The sequence below is a fragment of the Anomalospiza imberbis genome, chromosome 29 (genome assembly GCF_031753505.1).
Source record: "Anomalospiza imberbis isolate Cuckoo-Finch-1a 21T00152 chromosome 29, ASM3175350v1, whole genome shotgun sequence".
In the NCBI taxonomy this organism is placed as follows: Eukaryota; Metazoa; Chordata; class Aves; order Passeriformes; family Viduidae; genus Anomalospiza; species Anomalospiza imberbis.
In genome coordinates, this window is record NC_089709.1 from 3,099,208 (window position 1) to 3,105,207 (window position 6,000).

The 6,000-nt window shown below is 58.4% G+C and overlaps 1 long non-coding RNA gene across 1 annotated transcript in view; it reads left to right on the forward strand.

Annotated features, from left to right (window-relative positions):
* Positions 1-5,374, forward strand: part of LOC137463574 (uncharacterized) — a 78,680-nt gene extending 73,306 nt beyond the window's left edge. Inside the window, exons 2-4 of the long non-coding RNA XR_010993947.1 lie at positions 4,182-4,282; positions 5,145-5,165; positions 5,254-5,374. This is a non-coding gene — a long non-coding RNA (uncharacterized lncRNA). The remainder of the gene's footprint in view (positions 1-4,181; positions 4,283-5,144; positions 5,166-5,253) is intronic.
* The last annotated feature ends 626 nt before the right edge of the window (positions 5,375-6,000 follow it).

Here is a 6,000-nt window from a genome sequence, read left to right on the forward strand (position 1 = left end):
CACCAGCCAGTCTGGGAGACGGGGGGGGGGGGGGCTGTCACACCCAGTGTCACTGCAGACCACCCATTGGGTCACACCCAGTGCACCAGTGGTCCCCAATTCCAACACAGGGGTCCCCTTGCACTGGGATGCTCTGCGATGTCCCCATGTGCAGGGGACAGGCTTTGGTCACACCAGGGGGTAACCCATGGAGTGGAGCCCACCCAGGACCCTTGGGGTGCCCGTGGGTGCTAGGCTGGGGACACAAATGGCCCTCACCATCTGAGACTCTCATGGGTGGGGCTGACCACTGCCAGGTCTGTCACGTGTAGGTGTCAATCTTGGTGACAGTCAAGTGGTTCCATCCCTCCTGCCCCCATTGCTGCCCGTCCTTGTACCAGGTGGTGGCACTGGCAGTCCCCAGGCCCTGATAGGTCAGTGTCACCCGGTCCCACAGCACTGCCAGCCTCCAGGGGGGCTCCAGGAAGAGTTGGGGGGTCCAGGTGCCTGTGGGTGACAGGGGACACCAGCCTGCCAGGGCCACCGTGGTGCTGGGGACAGCAGGGTGGGGACATGGCATCCCCTGAGGACTCACCAGTGAGGCTGAGGGTCTGGGCTGGAAGGGAGAAGGGGCAGGGTTGGGTGAGGGTGGCACCCTGGGGACAGAGGCACGAGGGCATGGGTTGTGGGGTCTGTCCCCAAACTGTTCTTGTGTGGCACTGACCCCTTGGGGACAGGGACATTGTGGCCACCCTGTAGTGAGGCAGTGCACAGGGACACTGTAGACACCCCTGAAATGGGCCACCCCGTGCTGGCACAGGTCACTGCCACCAGCCCCCTGATGCCTCCCCAAATCCTTCTTCCACCATTATTGTCCCTACCTTCCTGTCCCCTCTCTCATGTCCACATGACCACCCCACAACCCCAGTCATCGAATGCACCGGGCTCTGCTGGCATTTGGGATTTAAGGGAACCCTGCAGTTCCCCTGTACCCCCTCCCCTCCTTATCCCCGGGGTGTCAGGCCCGTGCCCAGGGTACTCACCCCACAGGAGCAGCACCACCTTCCCGGCTATCCCGGTGTCCCCGGCCATCCAGGCTGGCTGTTGCAGGCTATTGGGGCCACTTGTGCCCTGGGTGGCAGCTCTTCAGAAAAAGGGGAAGAAGCAAGATCAGGTCTCATTCACACGTGGTGGTGGCCCTTTTGGTGGAGGCAGGGTGGCCACAAGCTGGGGACAGGCTGTGGGCAGGGTAAGGACAGATTGGGGGACAAGGTTGGGTGGCACATGGGGAGACGTGGGGTTCCAAGGAGTGGAGGCCTCCGGGGGTTTGAGGAGCCAGGGATGTGTGTCCAGGGGAATGGGGAATACCAGGTATGGGGTCCCTGGGGAATGGGGGTCCTGAGGAGGGGGAGTCACCAGGGATGGGAGTGCAATGGGAATGTGGGTCCCCAGGGCGAGGGGGACTCAGGGATGAAAGTCCCAGGGGAATGTGAGCTCCAGGGATTTGGGGTCAGGAGATGGGGGTCCTAGGGATTAGGATGCTGGGGGAATTGGGAATCCCATGGGCCTGGGGGGATCTTGGGAGAATAAAGGTTCTGAGGGAATGGGGATTTCAGGGGATGGAATGAACGGGAGAGGGTTACTTGGGAATGGATGTCCTGGGCCATGCAGAACCTGGGAAATGTGAGTACTGGGAAGGGGGCCTCTGGCATGGGCAGACATAAGGAATGGGTGTCCCATGATTGAATTTCCAGGGGAATGGAGGTCCCTGGGATGGGCAGTGGCTGGGAGGGCCTGTGGATCAAAGCCCCTTCCCTGGGTGCCGCAGATTTTGGGGTGACCCAGAGCCCAGCACAGCCCCCACAAGGTGCCAGTGGTCTGGGGGTCACCCCAGGCAGATTCTGAGGTGCTCTGGGTCTGTGTCCCCACAACCTCCAATGACTTTTTCCTCTCATCATTTCCATCATTTTACCCCTCAAATTCAAAACCCCCCTTTTCATGCCTTGATGATCCTTGGGAGCTCCTGAGCAGGGAATGTGTTGGGGGAACCCCAGGGTGGGGGAAGCAGGGGTGAGGAGTCTGCAGGGAGGGCTGGGGAGGCTGTGGGGGATGGGAGTATCTGGCAGTGCCCCCCCAACACTTTCTCCTGCAGAAGAATGAAGAGGCCTTTTGTGCTGACTGTCACATGGCGGGGGGGGGGGGGGGGGAGGTTCTGTCCTGGGGGGGCACATCCAGGGGGTACTGTCTTGGGGGGAATCCTGTCCCGGGGGGACACATGTTGGCCAAGGGGGTCCTGTTCTGGGCCATGGCAGCTCCGTGAGTGTTCAGGCTTCTCCATTCTTGCTCATCCCCTGCAGGATCTGTGCTGGCAAAAGCAGTTTGGGAATGAAGCCCCAGGCAGAAAGGAGCTCCCAAACTCCTCCTCCTTGAAGCCAGTGGCCATCCAAGACTGGGGCCCGGCCTTGGTCCAGCCCCACTGCACAGGGGTGGCCATTGGCCAGCCCTGCTCTGGCCAGCCCCAGGTGGCAGCCAGGACATCGGACGGCCCCCCCTGCCCCCTTGGCTTTGATTCTGGCAGCTTTAGAGCTGCTGCAGAGGTGAGAATTCGGTGGGGGGAAAAGGCCTGCCTGTGGTTTGCTCAGCCCTGCAAGAAGCACAAAACCCAAATGAAGCAATTAATCATTTTGTCCCTCTTGGCAAGGGGCTGAGAGAGCCCCAAAAATCCTGCAAATCCCACAACAATCTACTCAACAACCTGACATGGACCCTCCTTCTGCAGCCCCTTGGAACCTCCTGGAAAGAATGTTCGTGTTCTGGATGTGCACACCAGAAGAGAGGGAAAAGTGTGGAAATATTGAGCAGGGGCTGCACACAAGGGCCTGGGGAACAGGGGTGTCACAGCAGGAGCAGGCAGTGCTCAGGCAGGGGAATTCAGGGCAGGCTGGAGTGGATTTACCACAGAATCAGACCCTGAGGCACACACGGGCATTTCCACAGATTCCTGTGCACTGTCCCAAGGATGGAAAGAGCTTCTTCCCTTTGGGAGCAGAATCCATGGGAAGTCAATCGAGTTTCAGGGTGAGAAAAATGGGAAGAGTTCCTAAATATGGCCCAACAAAAGGCTTCCTTATGGGCTGGGTTGCTGCCCACCAGGCAGAGAACAATCCCATGGAGCTGTTGGGACACTCAGGGAGATTCCACATGCTGTGTTATCCACAAGCAAACACTGCTGTGGGATGCACCAAGGAGCTCCTAAAGGGAACCAAAAAGTCTAATTTCTTTTGGATTTGTTTGTGTTTTTCTTGTACGCGACTTGTTGGGCGAGCAGTATTTCAAATGATCCTATAAACCAGAGCATTTTGTACCTTGTCAGTTTGATTTTTTCTGAGTTTGTTTTTTATTGGGAAAATAGTGGTGTGGGAAAAGATTTTTGCCTTTATTCTATGGATGTATAATTTTGTCTCAGCCAATTGGGCCTCAGGTGTTCCCTGGGATGGGTCAGCCAGGAAATTGGGGGGACAGGAAAAAGCCCAGGGGTGTGTGGGGCAGAGACCCAGAGCCTCCCAGGACAGCCTTGGAGTGCCCCAGGGTGGGGGCTGTTCTGGGCTCTGGGTCGCCCCAAAATCTCAGGCACTCCGGGAAGGAGCTGTGACCCCCGTGCCCACCCAGGCACTGCCCATCCCTGGCACCCCCATTCCCCTGGGAACCAAAACATGGGACCCCCATTGCCTTGGTCTCTCCTCCCTGGGGACCCCAATCCCAGGACTGCCATTGCCCAGTACCACCCTTGCCTTGATCCCATCCCATGGGCTGCTTCTTCCCCCAGAACCCCTATTCCCAAATGTCCCCTTTTTCCCCCTCCACCCCCAACACTGGCACCCACATGCCATGATCCAAAATTCCTGGGGACCGTGTTCCCAAAGGACCCCCATCCCTGAATCCTTACAGGCATGGAGACCCCAATTCCCCTGGACCCTCATTCTCCTGGACATCCATCCTTGGACATCCATCTCCTGGACATCCACATCCCCTGAGCCCCCCACTCCTGACAACAGCTTTTCCCACCATGTGCCCAGACTATCCCATAATGTCCCCAGCCTGTCACCCGCTGTGTCTCCACCCTTCCCCGACCCTGCCCCTATCAAGGGCCACCTACACATGGGGACAAGACATGACCTCACTTCCTTCCCCTTCATCTGAAGAGCCGCCAGCCAGGGGAGCGGTGGCCACAGCAGCCAGTGACAGCCAGTCCACATGGCTGGGGACACCGGGATGGCCGGGAAGGTGGCGCTGCTCCTGTGGGGTGAGTGCCCCGGGCACGGGCCTGCCAGCCCGGGGATGGGTCCTGGTGAGGCAGAGAGCGGTGGGGAGGTGTCGCTGTTGAGTAAGAAATGACACAGACTCACCAGAAGGCTGGTTTGCACAGCATCTCTGTTTACTATGAAATTCTCTCTTTTATAGACTGTTCTGATACAGACAGACAGACCAGATTGGTCAATTAATCAATATATTTCACCTGATTTGGCTAATTAACAAAAACACCTTTCTTTCAAACAATCTTTGAGAAAAACAGGAAAACAGAGTAGGAAATCACCACCTGCAGGTTGTTTATAATAACAAGCTATCATTGTTTCTCTGCAAGCCCCTAAAGTCTCACAAGCCGATCCTGGAAAAACTTACCTAGTTTTCTCGCTCTCTGACCAGGCTGTCACTTCCACAGGGAGGGTGCAAAGGGGGGCTGCAAGGTCTCCTGAGGCCCCCAAGGCCAGCAGAGCCAGTGCATGAGGTGACCGGGGCCATGGGGTGGCTGTGGGTACACCCCACAGGAAGGGGATATGGGACTGTAGAGACAGGAATGTGGGGAGACGCATACTGGAGCTGGGGCAGCTGTAGGGACAGGGTCACAGGGTTGCAGGGACAGGAGCAAGGGGAAAAGCACCATGTGGATATGGCACAGAGGCCATGACGCTGGTGAGGGTGACCTGTGCCAGCAGAGGGTCCCTGTGCCTGAGCATGGGTTGGCCATGGTTTCTCTGTCCTTGAGACATCTGAGCCACACCAATACTCCCACGGAGACAGTTTGGGGACAGCCCCCACGCTCTATCCCCCATGCCTCTGTCCCCACGGTGCCACCCCCACTCAGCCCTGTCCCTTCTCCTTTCCAGCCCAGACCCTCGGCCTCGCTGGTGAGTCCTTGGTGGATGCCATGTCCCTGCCCCACTGTTTCCAGCCCCTTGCTGGCCCTGGCAGGCTGGTGTCTCCTGTCACCCACAGGTGCCCAGACCCTCCAGATCCTTGTGGAGCCCCCCTGGAGGCCGGCGGTGCTGTGGGACCAGATGACACAGACGTGCCAGGGCTCCGGGACCACCCGTGCTGCCACCTGGTACAAGGAGGGACGCGACCATGTCACTATCACTAAGAATGGCACCTACACGAGTAATAGACCCCGAAGTGCGCTCAGCCTCACCTTGAGAATCTTAAATGGTGAGGGAGTTTTGGGTGTCACCAACCTGGCACCCACGGTGACCCCGGCGCTCTGGGTGGGCTCCGCTCCATGGGTCACCCCCCTGGTGTGACCAGAGCCTGTCCCCTGCACAGGGGGACATCCCAGAGCATCCCAGAGTTGGGGGAATCTGTTTGTGGAACAGGGGACCCCTGGTGTGCTGTGTGTGTTCAAATAGGGGGGGTCCTGGTTCCATCGGGAACCACCAGGCCCCTGCAGTGTAATGGGACCCGCTTGTTCCCCAGACAGGTTGGTGCTGCAGGTGATGTTGGGGAGGTTGCTGGAGGGGGACACGGTGACACTGCACTGCCAGCATTGGTGGCACCTGTTGGTCACAGAGGTGAGATTCTATCATGGGGACAAGGAAGTGAGACAGTCCCTCTTTGGGACTGAGATGTCCCTGTCCCCTCTGCAGCTACACCACAGTGGCTACTACCACTGCAGGGGCTTGGTGGCAAGGAGGTGGAAAGAGTCACGGCTGGTGACAGTGACAGTGCACAGTAAGCACCCCACAGCCC